Genomic DNA, 12766 nt, shown 5'->3' with positions numbered 1-12766 from the left:
ATTATAAGCAATATTTACAATATTCAATTAAATATTTATCTCTGAGTGTTGGTCTGCTGTATTTTCAGCAGCTGTATAATCCTCGGGAAATAATCGGTGTCTCTTATATGTTATTCGATGAAATTTTCAGCATAATTTGGCATTTACATGCTTAACATGTGTAGCGTTAAAATAATTGTTATGCAACAAAGGCAGAATCTTATCTGTCATCAAAAGCAGATTGAGTACTATCTTTAAATCTATGACAGTTAAAAACAATTATTTTGATATCAATTGTGCACATATTACACAGTAGGTAGGAAAAAAGTTGCGTATAGCTCTTTCTGTCTTTGATGTAACACTGGTTTTTTGTAATAAATCAGCAATAGTTTTGTGTTACAGGCGAATAGCTCATTCCATGCAAGAAAAACTCACAAATTTGCAATTAGATTGCACGGGTATGCATTCATTGTTTCATCGCCGATAAAGTCTTATCAATTTTATCCTTTTTCTTGCTTTTCATGATTGAATCGAACTGATAGAGACAAAAGTTTCATGGATAAATTTCTGCCAAGAATATCAATCATTAGATGACACTGATTTTTAGAGAGATAAAATTTAAGAGGAAAAGTAAAAGTAATTTTATTCTCAATCATTTCCATAGGCGTGTTTTAAAGAATAAAATTAATATTTTTCAAAACTTTTCATTCGATTTCGTCATAAAATGGTGTTAAATTTTTTGCACTCCTCATAAATATACCATAACAGAGCAACTTTATATTATTAAGAAATATATTTTAATTGATCAGTTTTTACTTAAAAAGTTATCAAATGTGTACAATTTTTCAATATTGCTTCATTTAAGTGACATTTCTTATGGGCTATAGGCGACGTCAGTTCCCAATTATATAAAGTCAGTTGATAAACCATCCAATGAATTATGGCACATCAACAATATCTGCATCAAACTTCAGATGGCATCATCTCTGGAAAAAACGGAATTAAATTTTGTAGAAAGGTGTAAGGAGAAATGCACTCAATAATGAAAACGATTATCCCGTTCGCATTCGTGGAGTTTCCGTTAGAATAGCATTTTGAAATGGCAAAACCTTCTTTTTTCTAACGGAACAACTAGTAGTTCTCAGATTACAAAACAAAAAATTATGGATTCGTAATGCTGTTTATCACGTGAAAAACAGTGATACCAAGCAAAGATATTGGAAAAGATTATTTAATTAATGTTCATATTATCATAGATTCATGTCTACCGAAGCAATTAATCTAAGGAACAGCGAAAAGGTGGTAGAAAACACAGGGAATTGCATGCTGCATTTTGCTCTTTTTGTATCTGTCTAGCGCTTGCCACTATTTAGACCAAAAATGTCATTTCATTATCAAATCAACTCAAATCTAAATATTATTGTTCATTCGATTTAGTTTTTGTTTAATTATATAAATATGAATCAATAAGAAATAAGTAGATATCAAAAATTTTAAAATTCTGTCACCGTATGTATGAGAACACTTTTTTGGCAGCCTAACTTATAACATCTTTTTACCAAATACAATTCCATTTTATGCTCAACAAATGCTCACGGTTTGCTCAACAGATCAACTGTAAACTATGTTCTGAATTCAGATCAAAATACGTGTTCAAAAAAATAGATAAATCTTAAAATGCGTATCTTAGAAATTTGATATAGTTCAAAACGCATATTTAAGAGAATGGACTGTGCACAAACTGCGTATTTAACAAAATAGACCTATCTCGAAATGCGCTTTTAAGAAAATGGACCTAGCTCAAAATGTGCATTTAAGAATATGGACTTAGCTAAGCTCAAAATGAGTATTTCAGAAATGGGTCGAACTAAAAATGTGTATTTGAGATAGTGAACTCATCTCAAAATACGTATTTTGTTAAATTGTCCCGGCAAAAAATGAAAATGCTCTTCTTCAATAGTAAGCACAAATGTAGCAACTACATCAGTATTTTTTGATTTCTCTTTTATGCACTAACCATTACTTCGAGACCGTATGGCTGGGTACATTACAGCTGGGTACTTGTCCATATTCAGATATCTGTAAAATGTCATTTAACACGTTCACTGCATGCAGGCTGTAACTATCACTGAAGAGTGGTAATCGATAAAGGAAAAATCTAAGTAAAATGTTCTTATTTTAGCAACCATTTTAGGTTTTGAAATTCACAATAAGTTTAATCAAGTAAAGAATGTGTTACTGTCGGGAGAAAATATCGTATTTTCTGCAGAAAGAGTTGAATGATAATATGCATCTGATCACTTTATCTATTTTATCGACCCAAACATTATTCTTCAGTTTCCTCTCGCTGTCTTAAATATCAATTAGGATCGATTCTTTGGAAACATGACAATTCGGAACAAAAGATTTCTTCAAATTTAAAGTCTTTAAAATAATCTAATTTTTTTTTGTATATTTATTATACAAAATTACAGTATTTATCAATATCTTACAGATAGCAGTGTAGTTTATTGACATTTGCTCAAGAAAATAATAAAATAGAAATTCACCAAATTTTGAATGCCAGGAAAATGACATATTAGCTTAGAAGATAAGAAAACAATTATTTTAAGCTAATAGTAAGTAACTCAACTTAAGTCTTTGAGTTAGATGGACCATGAATTGCTTAAATTAATTCTTTTATCCACTGTAGAAAGAATCAAAAATGTTTTTGTTGCTGATGTGTACAGAATAAAATTATGTATAATAATCAATCATTGAATTAAAAAAAATAACTTTGATTACATTCAAGCATATTGCAATCTTAGATAAACTTGGTATTAGGTTAATATTTGCTCTCTCTCTCTCTCTTTGCATTCAACTGTTTAAAAAATTTCTAGTAACTGTTTCAATGTCCTGGCATTAATAAGCCAAGATAATGGAAATTTGCCATTTTATAGCATTTAACTTTACTTTAATTTAACATTTCGTCCTAAGATGTTTACATTCCGCTGAAAACAACAGGATTTCTTGAAATAACTCAGAAAAATCTATGTAGTTCATGTTATAATGATTTCAAGAAGACAGAAAAATGATGACATAAAGACCTACTCACCTTGAAAAAATTTTTAAAATAGGTTTTGAACCAGAAAGTTGGTACTTTATTCATGCAATGAGGCATGTTCAGATAGGATGGTATTCTAATCAATCTATTAACATAAGATACTGATTGCTGGTGCTATCTATTTTGGTTATAAATGGCTAAATAACAGTAGCCAGGAAAATGACAGATTTTCTTGTGACAAACAAATTTTTGACGGAAAAAATTATTTTTTGCAAAGTTTTTTGTAAATAATATCCTCCGCATATATTCTAGAAATGCTTACATAGGATAAGATAAAAAAAATTAGATATTGAGAAATTTATGGGATGTTCTGAAGCTAGTTATTATTGGAAATATTGTTTAGGACATACCAGGAAAATGACATTTTGAAATTCAATTAAATTTTTTAAATATACAAAACAGCCAATGCTAATACAAGGTCATTTTAAAATACTAACAGCAATGCTATTTATTAAAATTTTTGAAAAAAGTTCTTTTAATAGTACAGTATTAGATCTTGCAGCAAGAGACTGTGAATTGTCACATTTCGTGAGAATCACCCATATATTCAATAACTCGATTTAAATCATGATAAAAATTGTAATTTAAAGCAAATCAGTTTGTTTAAAAAAAATCGTTGATTGAAATCACTTTTTTTAATAATAGAAAATCATAGATTGAAATTAGACATATTTTTATAAAAGTACAATTTATAACTGGTTATTATAGCTGTCATTATGTCCTCTTTCATTGATTTTGAAGTTTTCTCTTATAAAAGTAATTAACGTACGTTATTTATTATTTGATGTTTAAAATATATTAATAAATAAAATAAACTGAACAGGAAGAAAAACATTTGAAAAACATGAGTATTTCAATAAACTATGCAGCTAATAGAAAGTTATAATTTAGAAGTATCACTTATTATGTCCATTATGTATTTAAATAATGAAGAATATAATGGTTGCTTCAGGACTATTGACTTATTGACTTTTAAAGCTTTTCTAAAAAGACAAATTTTGGGAGTTGTAGTAAGTAATTTATGCAAATGGATAACACCAATCAGTTTATCCTTTTTTTTTTAAAAAAAAGAAAGAATAAAGAAAGATACTCATAGAAATAGTTTGAAGAATGAAACCAAATACTACCTCCACTTTTTTAAATGCGCATTTTGGCTATGTCCAGAATAAAAATCTCACATAAGATGTTATAATGAATATTCTTTAAAAATGAAAGTTTCCTGTAACACGTGAAAAGTGTTTTTTAACAGTTAACTCTACAACGATTACCTATTTAAATGTTTATTCGCAACTTAATTTCTTAATTAATTTTCATTTAAATTTTAATTTCTTCTTCTTTTTTATTATTAATTAATTTTTTTTAATTCCTATTAATGGTTTTGTTACTTAAATTTTCCAGATGGCAGCACTGAAATATAATTTGCTTCATATTTTTTCTTCCAAATATACTTTTAAGCTATTTTGAACGATTTAAGCTATAAGCATTGTTTTTTTATTGTTTTCTTCTTAGTGAATTTTTTTTTAACTGTTCGATTAGTATATCTATCTTATGGCATTTTTTCAAGTCGGTAAGTTTGTTTTCTGCTTTCTTTTTCAGCGATATAGATGCATTATAAAGAGTAATTTTCATCTTTGGATATTTATTCCTTATTTAGAAATATCACAATTACCATCGTGAAGGAAGGCGTCCTGAAGAAAACCTTCACGCTAGCCCATCAAAAACAATTTTTATTTTATTTTATAATTCTTCTTTGTGTTTATATATATATATAAGTACAAATAATAAAATAAAATAAAATAATATAAAGAGAAAACTATAAATGGGAAAATCCAATAGTCTTCCTCAAGACATATCTATTGGAATAATTTAATGCGATAAAGCGGCTTCCACAAATATTTGAAACATTTATTCTTTTGATTTACTTTGTTATCTTCGATTGCTATCGATTTCATGGCTTTTTATCACAAAAATTTACTCAGACGGGCACATTTTTTTTTTCTCCGCCAACTTTATCACCACAAAAATCAAATTAAATTAGAAAAAAAGGTTCTTTATTTTCTGTTTACATTTAATACAAAAAAAGTAGTTATGTTTAAAATAAAATTATTTATCTATATAAAATCAACAGATTTATGAAATATATCATTATATGCTTACAAAGAAGCATATCATACCCTAAGGAATATTTTATAATAATTTTTAACGATATTCAATAACTTTTACAACTATAACTAATACAAAAATAATTCATTTCCTATATCTGGTCATTATATGTTCAATAGTTTAGGCCTGATTTTTTACCTACTTTTGAGTCGGTAAAAGTTATGTAAATAGTAAAAGTAAGAAATATTAGTTTAATGCTTACATAAATATGTTTACTTTTAATTCAGCGATTACTTGACCGAACTGAGACGGTGACAAAAAATTTAGATCATTTGAACTGTTACTACAGTTTCAGTTATTCATATATAAGTAATTTAACTAACAAATTTATTGAGGAAAGATTGATAAATAATCGGTTCCATAATACGATCGACTGAATCATGCTCGCAAAACGATAAACAGCCTATTTGTAATGCCTTCCTTTCAGCCAAGACTTCGCTAACAACCTGTTTAACTTTACTTTAATCAATAATAAATCAGCTTTTTTGTAAGAGTTAAATATTATGACTAAATATTTACATAAGTATTGTTTTGTATGTCAACATTTATTCAAATATTCCTAATACCATAAAAATGATTGGAAAAAAAATTAATCATAAGAAAGGTTTTAAAAATGGAACCACTTTTTAAGCATTATTCCAAATTGTGTGATACCCTGTTCTACGATGGAGGAGTGAAATATATTTTTCAGTTTTATTCCTATTATCTTTGAAGAGTTCTAGCTCGCTGAAAAAAGGTCTCTGTTTCTTCGCATTGATAGTAAGCCACCTTATTGTTTGACGAAAGAGCTAATTATATTTTTTAATGTATCTCTATTAGTTCTAAACTTCTAAAAAACCTCTCAAAAAGCTTTAATTCTTTATTGCTTACCTTAAACAAAGTCTATTCAGATCTTTGATCTTAATCATCGGACATATTTAGAAGCATAGCGCATATTTCATAGTTTCAGAATAAAAAAGAAAGGAAAAGAATAACACAGCAGATTTTAATAGTATGAAAGGGAGATTATTTTTTCTGCTTTGAGTTACAAAAAATAAGTCAACGGATTAACTTCACCTTTTCTACAAAACTGATTACGTCACGCGAATTTGGTTGAATTTCTTACTGATTGTTTTTTGCAGCATTGACTTCTTGGACATAATAGACAAATTTACAATTTGCTCTTAGAAATATCTATACCTAATAAACCACGACGCTTATTTTCTGTTACGATTGATAAGATACGCAATATTTCAGTAAAAAGGAATAAAATTTTAGAAAAATGTGCAGACAAAACGGAGATTTTAAAGGACCAACGCATAAATTAGTTTGTTATCTATTTTTACTCATCGGCATTAAAATAAAATCTAGTTGCCCCCTTCGATTTCTGGTGGCTGCTGTTTTTCATTCTGTAAGGCTACTATCGGGTACAAAAATAATCATTTGTTTAACAACTAAACAAATATCCGGAAGCCTGTATTTTATAATGCTGATGTCAGACATCCTGGTTCAGTTTATATGGTGGTCCTTATATCTACAGCGAAATAAAATTTACGCTTTCATTAAGTCATTGACTAATGTTGAGTTAAAGAAGATGGAGAGGCGTTCCATAGGGTGGACGATTACTGCGAGCATATTTTTGTGCCCCGCTTTTGCTCATGTCTTACAAGATTTGGTGAAATACACTTTTTATAAGAATTTCGACGATTCCTCGTGCGAAACACTTTCTGTTCTGTCTGGTGTTCCACACGGTTGGATAATAAATTTCGTGGCATCTGCTGCGACGAGTTACACTGCTTACTTTTTGTTCTTCGTGACAGCTGCCCTGTACTGCCTCTGCTGCCTTTCGATTGTTGAACGTTGGAAAATGTCGAGGGCTGACCAGTCATGGCTGCAATGTGAACAGCAAATTCAAGCCGTACAAATCCTCGAGCGCCTCATGTCCTTTCCCATTCTAGTCATTTTCTGCAAAATCACCATCGATGTTTTCACCACCGTTCTGCTCGTCACTCGTTCTGCAAAACATGATGACCTCAATATGGTTTTCATAATCGTATGCTTGCAACTATCCGTCTGGTTTCTTTGTATCGTTTTTAGTGTTGATTGTCTTCAAAAAAGCTGCATGCGAAACGTGGAAACGGCTCTTCGCTACAGGAAGCAATTAACGATTCGTGGACGCGAGCTGGACTTTTTGGATTATATGGAAATGGAGAAAAACAGTCGTTTGACAGGTTGGAACATGTTTGATATTCAGCGGCATTTGTTAATGACTGCAACAGCTACGCTTATAACATACAGTGTCATTCTGATGCAACTGAATGAAAAATAAAAACTCTTGATGGAGAATAAAATGAACTCGGGATTTTGAAAGTTATAACTCACGATGCTATTTTGCTGGAAGATAATTTCTTATCTAGTACACTCTACGTTTTATAACACTTAATATTATAGACTATTTAAGGTATATTTAATTGATACTAATCATTTCGCAGCTTATTATGCAATTTTTGTTCCTGTTTTGTACTTGATCCTCCGTATGTATATTCAATCCTCTGCACAGATTGATATTTCTAAATAAATAAGTCAGATGTAAGAACACTCTTCTTCTTTTTGTCTCTGAAACAATAAATGCTTTTTTCCTCCATGAATATTTTTCTATTGCTCTTTCAATTTTAAACCAATTAAAGCTATACAAGATAAGTTTTCAAAAAGCTTGTAAGAGGTATACTTTAGATAACAATGATTTATCTTCATGACTTTGATATATATATATATATATATATATATATATATATATATATATATATATATATATATATATATATATATATATATATATATATATATATATATATATATATATATATAAATAACTGTGAATGACTGAAATTGGTAGTTGTCAAACTAATGCTCTTTCTCATACTTTAATACTTACATCCTGTCTTTCAATCTATTTTTGGCTTCAAGTTATGCACGTTAATTAACATTTTATAATTTTCCCTTTACAAACCACGAGAAAGATTTTTTATACACTTCCTATTGCTATTTATTTTACAATGTAAACCAATTTATGCACGAATGTAGACAAGTACAAACCGGTTTCAGCCGCGTAAAAATAATAAAGCTGTATAATATGACCTGATAATTAAGATTTTACACAGAATCTTATAGTGCGTCTGACTATAAGATTCTAACATTTTGAATATAGAATAGTTTTATTGTGAAAGTGTTTGAAAATAATATTTACTATGATGGCTTTGATGCTTAAATGTAAAAAAATAATATAATCTGATTTCAATAAAAAAAATGATTGAAATAAAAAAAAATCATGTTTGCCATCCCTGATATCAATATAAATGTCTATATTAATTGAATCAACTTCTGTAATTCTTTACTGAAAATAAAAATTTCTAATCAGTCGATATTAGCATAACTTAAAAAGACATTGTCTTAAAAAACAAAATAAATTATATTTAATGGCTGAAATTGCTTACTTCCAGGTTCTATTCCCAAATATGTATAAAGATATGATAGTCAAGATTATATATGTAGATTAATATTGTTAATAATTAGCATTTAAAAAATACTTTATAAGTTTTGTTCAACCATTCTTGAGTTTCACCTTTCCTGAAGAATCATTCATATATATTTTTTAACGCGTAATGAGAAAAAATATTTAAATTTACATCCAAAAACAAATGATGTTTACAACATTGAAAAAAATACGAAAATATAGACAAATTGATATTTTTACATAAAATAAATAAAAAAATCGTTATTTTTAAAAACTTTTAATCCCACTTTGGTAAAAAAAATTAAAGCTTTAATTAGTTTATATCTTATTATTAAAACATTCTTTAAATTGTCTTTCTGTACACGTATTTTATGATAAAATAGCAAAAACAAATTCCTACAGATTCCTCCTTTCTCAGATTTATAGATGATCTTTTGGCTATTAATTTTAACGATTTTGATATTTTAGCTAAACCAATTTATCCAAGTGAATTAATTCTTAATAAAATTAATATTTCAAATTCTTCAGCAAGTTTTCTAGATTTAACTCTTAAAATTAATGAAGGTAGAAAGAAAATACGAAAAAGAAAATACGATTATATGTAAACTTATTGACACAAGAAATGATTTTAACTTTCCAATGAAAATGATTTATTTTAATTCCCACTTAGTCAATAAGGTTTTTTCCTGTACCAATCAGATTTTTTGGTTTTACATAAATAATTAAAATTATAAAAAGTTTTTTTTTAAAGAAGACTGATAAATTTAAATCATATTAAATTAGTAACCATTTTTCTCAGTCATTCCTTGAATTTCATTTTTAAAGAAATTTAAACCACTAGTTTATATAGATTTCGCACTGATTTAATTTTTAAGATAGGAACTAATTATAATAAGCTATTCCTAAAGCCACTCGATGGAATAGTTTGGATGTAAGTACTTTTATACAGAATCAATTAATTTATTAAGTAAAGTTCTAAATAAATTGTGGTCTTTATAAAACAATTTTAATAATTTAATTTGAATTGTCCAGTGCAATTAACAGTTTTTTCAATACAATAATGCTAATACAATAGTTATATACTCAATACAATACTAACACATTGTATTATATATCAATGCAATAGTTACTCAATACAATACTAACACATTGTATTATATATCAATACAATAGTTACTCAATACAATACTAACACATTGTATTATATATCAATACAATAGTTACTCACACTATTGTATTGATATATTTTGCTTTGGCTATATTAATTCAATATTAGAAATTTATTTGTGGATATAATTGTGTGAGCAGATGACGAGATTATATCTTTTCTTTACGTTGTTTTACGGTTTTTTTAACCTTTTTTTTAAAATCATAAGTTTTTTTTTAAAATTATTTTTAATAATTTTTCTTCTTCTCTTTAAGAAAGTTTTTCTTTTTGCTTATTAAAAATATTTTGCATTTTTAACTTTGTATTTTTATTTTTTTAATTTCTTTGTATTCAGTATTTACATTATAACTTTTTCGTAAGAAGTGATGTATATATTTTATTATAATTAAATATATTTCTTTTACACTTATATATATATATATATACATATATATATATATATATATATATATATATATATATATATATATATATATATATATATATATATATATATATATATATATATATATATATATATATATATATATATATATATATATATATATATATATATATATATATATATATATAGTTCGAAAATATATTTAATTCTCCAACGTTTAAAAAAAAATCTCAAATGGCTTAGATTAGAATGGAAAGTACGTAAACGCTTATTAGTTCACAGGAAAGCGCTAAAGGAAATGTTTCTTCAAGTTAGCTACAAAAATAATATTAACTTACTCTATTTTAACTTACTAGATTAATCATAAAACCACACCAGTGATTGTAAATAATAGCGCCAATTCTGGCGACAACCGATAAGAATACCTCGATCCAGGAATTACAGAAATATTTTTTTTCCTCATCTCTCTCGGCTGATGAAATTGGAGTCAGGGCTTTCAGAATATTCACGATTTTAGAAGGATTGTAAGTAAGTTCTGAATTTAGAGTGTTTTATTTTTCTTAATGATGATGATAAACGAACAATTGTAGTGAGGGTAATGAAAGCTTTTTTCTTTATTGATATTTAAATAAAACGTCATGATTTTCCACTAAGATCGCTGTTGACACCCATAACTGTTGACGTTGCAGCGGCTAGAGGGAGGAAACGAGGAAGTGTTCTTATGCCATTGGCGACGTTTCTCTTCAGATGTTTGCCTGAATTGGCTGTAAATCGCTACTTATTGATCATTTCTCTCCTCTTGTCAAAAATTTTATAATGTTAAACGAATTGCAAAATAATGTTATCTCAAAATCAGTGTTATCATCATGTTATCTTATCAGTTTATTTCATTAAAAAATTTTTTAGCTTTAATGCATATCATTAATGGTAATATGATAAAAATTAATACCATTACTGAACTATATTCATATTTTTGATTATTGAATTTCTTTCTTAACGAAAAAAGACTCATAAAAATCATTAAATTCTACATTCCGATAAAAATATTTTAGTAAGTCAAAATAAAATATATTATTTCTTATAAAGATATATATTTATGCGAAGAAAAATATTTTATTCTGATAAAAATGTTATACGCATACTTTTTTTTCCAATTTTTTTATTTTATTTATTTTTTTACTAGAAAGGTTTTGAATATCATGCCATTAAAAATTATATACTCGCCATTCAAATTCGGATAAAAGTGTATGTTCTCAATTTTGAATGAGCGCAAAGAAATAGCATCTTTTTTAATTTGACAAAATTGTTTGTCTTCCGATATTTATTAGAATTTCCTATATTTATTATTTATTAGAGCTTTTAGTTCGCTGTTCTTTTCTTTTCATGTTTAATTACTATGTTTAAAGAGAACGATATTATATTTTGAAAAAAGCTCATAGTATTAAAAAATAATAATGAATTATCCATCACTATCAAAGATTAGAAAATTTTCAAACAGATCGGGGTTTTTTTTCCTACAACTTACAGCTTAGGCATTATTATTATTTTAAAAAAGAAGATGAAATTGCGACTATGAATATTTTAGGGATTGTAAATTAATCCTTGAAAGTAGAAAAAAATAATAACTTTGATCAAGCGCTATTTTCCGTGCAACTAAAGAAAACAACGTCAATGTTTCACAATAGATTTCGAGAAAAGTAGCTTGACAACTATTTCTTTTGTAGTGTTAACTCTATAAACTCTAAATTAGAATTAAAAAAAACTGATATAAAAAAGTTATAATTTTTTTTTAAAATTCTCTTTGAAATAACTAGCTTATCATACAAAAATGTTAAATACATAAAATTCTCAATTTTGAATTTTTTGCCGCTTACTTTGATTTTTCTATTGTACATCACTAGTAGGTTCCAAAACAGCTTTGAACGAAGGTTCACGTTAATTGTATCCTAATGTTTCGTGCGTCACAAAAAGTATTTTAAGAGTATTTCGTAATGACGAACTTCAGAACTTTTAAAAAATAAAGTAAGAAAATTAGAAGAGTTACATCTAAGCGAGAGAAAAAACAGTAAAAAAATTGTATCAAAACCTGTAGATCTATACTGTTTCTAGTAATATAGGGAGGCGGGTGGAATAAAAACATCAAAACCAGTTTCATGGCCTTTTTAAAATTTGTTGTGTTTCTTTTATTTATAGTTAAATTTCTCTCAGTTTCCTCCTGCTGTCCAGGGTTTTGATATTTTGAGTCCCGTCTACACTCTAATTTGTTTCATTTCAATTGTATGCTAGTTTTTTTTTTGTTTTGATTTATACGATATTATTTATGAAGTGTTGAAATATTTATTTATTATAATTTTAAAAAAAATTAGAAAATCCTTAACTTGTGACTCCTAATTTGCCTAGATTCATGTTTGAAACAATTATAAAAATCCTTATTCATGATGTTTATTACTAAGCACACTATAATAGTGTTTCTCT

The 12766-nt window shown here is 27.1% G+C and overlaps 1 protein-coding gene across 4 annotated transcripts in view; it reads left to right on the top strand.

Annotated features, from left to right (window-relative positions):
* The first annotated feature begins 272 nt into the window (after window positions 1-272).
* The window catches only part of LOC107453900 (sn-1-specific diacylglycerol lipase ABHD11), a 33447-nt gene continuing 20953 nt past the window's right edge, over window positions 273-12766 (top strand). The window contains exon 1 of one of the 4 annotated variants that reach the window (XM_087160526.1): window positions 273-437. The gene's annotated coding sequence lies outside the window, so the exon portion shown is untranslated. Of the gene's footprint in view, window positions 438-10685; window positions 10820-12766 lie in introns of those variants that run through there. The other 3 variants (XM_016070910.4, XM_016070911.4, XM_016070912.4) reach the window with 3 other exon arrangements.

Source organism: Parasteatoda tepidariorum, chromosome 4 (genome assembly GCF_982258835.1).
Source record: "Parasteatoda tepidariorum strain Cologne lab strain chromosome 4, Ptep-v5.0, whole genome shotgun sequence".
NCBI classification, from domain to species: Eukaryota; Metazoa; Arthropoda; class Arachnida; order Araneae; family Theridiidae; genus Parasteatoda; species Parasteatoda tepidariorum.
This window is presented reverse-complemented; position numbering and strand designations above follow the sequence as displayed.